Source organism: Mus pahari, chromosome X (genome assembly GCF_900095145.1).
Source record: "Mus pahari chromosome X, PAHARI_EIJ_v1.1, whole genome shotgun sequence".
NCBI classification, from domain to species: domain Eukaryota; kingdom Metazoa; phylum Chordata; class Mammalia; order Rodentia; family Muridae; genus Mus; species Mus pahari.
In genome coordinates, this window is record NC_034613.1 from 137797932 (window position 1) to 137800465 (window position 2534).

Here is a 2534-nt window from a genome sequence, read left to right on the forward strand (position 1 = left end):
CAGCGGCTGTGGTGGCGGAGGCTTCGGCGACAGCGGCTGTGGTGGCGGAGGCTTCGGCGACAGCGGCTGTGGTGGCGGAGGCTTCGGCGACAGCGGCTGTGGTGGCAGAGGCTTCAGCGACAGCGACGGTCTATGGTGACGACTTCTCTGAGGGGTGAGCAGTCCGGGGAGCCGGCAGAGTGAGGACGCCTGAGCCTGTAAGGGAGGGAGGGTGTGTCCTTCTCCCACGAGTGGCCGTTCTCACGGTGGCGGGCGGGCGGGCACGGGGTGACGGGCGGACTTGGCTTCTCTGGGGACCGCATCCCTTCTCCCCGTCACGCCGGGGCGGGCGCCTTCCGTCAGCGGCTGCCGCCGGTCGAGGCACGGGCTCCCCCAGATCCCGGAGGCCGACCAGATGTCCGAAAGTTTTCTCTCACCGCCCCCCCCCCCCCCCCCCCCGGCGCGCCCGCTTGGCTCTCTGCCCTCGGGGGGTTCCGAGGCTGTCCCCGCCGGTGCCATTCCCCAGCCGCCGCCGCCGCCGCCAGCCCAGGCACCTGCCCTCCCACCTGCCACCCCGCCCCCCTCCCCTTTTTTGGCCCCCCACAGCGGCGGGCAGGTGTTGGCGCCAGGCTTGTGCCGCGTGGGTCCCCAGGGACCAGGGAGGGGGCGGTGCCGGGAGACTGAAGCCCGAGGACGCCGAGCCCTCCGGAGCAGAGCTCAGCGGTGCGGAGCGATGCTCCCAGCTTTGTCCGCCAGAGATGCTCTGGCCTCGGGAGCCGCATCCTCCGAGGAGAAGGTCAAAGGCTACCTAGCGCAGACCTCCCTGTGAGGAGGAATTCAGTCAACTGGGCCACGGGTCAGGACCGCCCTAGAGAAACTTAGCCCTTGAAATATTTCCTTTTTCGGGCTTTTTTGGAGTTACACCTTGAGTGACTGCTTCTCTGGAACACATTCCAAACGACCAGGAGAAAACAGGGCCCTCGAGGCTCCCGGTCAGGCTGCCTTTTGAACTTTTTTTTTTCTTTGATAAGCCTGGAAATGAAAGCTAGGCCCAGCACTCCACCGTAGAGCTATGTACCTTTTGAGATAGTATCTCACTCAACTCAAGCTGCTGTTTAACTCATTCTGTTGGTCAGGCTGGGCAGTCCTCGAACTTTGTACCCACTCTCCATCCTGAGTGGTTGAGATTATAGGCCTGCATGACCAGGCCTGGCATGTTTAAACGTTTTCCTAGATGTGAACAGGTCCAAAACTTTAAAAGGCTTGTTTGTTTGTTCATTTATGTTGAGGCTTTCTTTTTTTCTCCCCTCCCCCCCACTTTTTTTCTAAAGGGAGTCTTTAAAGAAAGGATGGTTTGGAACTCACAGTGTAGTCAAGGATAAGCCTTGAGGTTCTGATTCCCTGTCTCTGGCCCCTAAATGCTAGGATTGCAGGTGCATGCCAGTCATGTTTGTTTTATTTTCCTCGGTTATTAATAGCAGTTCAGCTTCTCAGTTATTCAGTGTTCTAAAAAATAAAACAAGTTAGTAAGGGTTTTTCTAAGTGAACAAGGGTTTTGAAGTTATGACTTACTTGAATTATAATATATCTGATTACCTTGACCAAATCACTTAACTTTTTCTATTTCCTCAGCAGTGAACAAGGGATTATGTTTGTCTTACCTTTCTTTTAGGGTCATATGAAACATTTATGGAAAGTATATTTCACATACTTTGTCTTACCACAGGTTTTACTTTCTTGTAAAAGTTTCAGAGCACAGAAGCATCTTGAAGCACAAAAATTTTAAATGTAAAATTTTGGAGCTGGGGAAAATGGCCCAGTCAGTAATGTACTTGCTGTGAAATCATGACAACTGGGGTTAAGATCCCTAGTACCTGAATAAAAAGCCCCCAGCAAAGTGTTTATCTCTAACCCCAGCTCTCAAGAAAAAGACAGGCGAGTTTCTGAGGCTTGCTAACCATTCAGTTAAGCTGAAATGGTGAACTTCAGGTGGTATGAAAGATTGCTGTCTTAAAAAAATAGTTATGTAGACAGCTACTGAAAAAGATGTATTTCTCTGCTCTTCTTGGGCACACACACACAAGGACATATTTTTAAAAGGTCTAGTTTTTGAAAACTATTCTGGGGCTAGGCATGGAGTAGCATTGGTAGAGTACTTGTCTAGCATGTTTGAATCCATGATTTGTATTTCCAGAACTCAAAAGGAAAAGTCAAAAGATTGCAAAATCAGGTGTGAGGTGTGTGTTTCTTGCAGTGCTGTGAATTGAGCCCAGGATTTCCTGCATGCAAGGTAATCAATTTGTACCAATTTAGCTGTATCACTAGCCCTTAGTAGTAGTAGTAGTAGTAGTAGTAGTAGTAGTAGTAGTAGTAGTAGTAGTTCTCCTCCTCCTCCTCCTCCTCCTCCTCCTCCTCCTCCCAGGCCATGTTTTTGTAGCAGCTCATAGCCTCAGGCTTGCTAGTGTTTGGATTACAGGTATGTGGGACAAAGTCTGGTTGAGATGCAGAAGTTTGAGGTTAGTCTAGGTACTATTAAGAACTTGTTTTAATTTTTT

At 50.6% G+C, this 2534-nt stretch overlaps 1 protein-coding gene across 5 annotated transcripts in view; it reads left to right on the forward strand.

The window, feature by feature from the left end:
• Positions 1-74: 74 nt before the first annotated feature.
• Positions 75-2534, forward strand: part of Bclaf3 (BCLAF1 and THRAP3 family member 3) — a 52479-nt gene continuing 50019 nt past the window's right edge. For 4 of the 5 annotated variants that reach the window (XM_021187977.2, XM_029534462.1, XM_029534463.1 and 1 more), the window contains exon 1: positions 75-154. The gene's annotated coding sequence lies outside the window, so the exon portion shown is untranslated. Of the gene's footprint in view, positions 155-2173; positions 2270-2534 lie in introns of all 5 variants that reach the window. The other variant, XM_029534461.1, reaches the window with a different exon arrangement.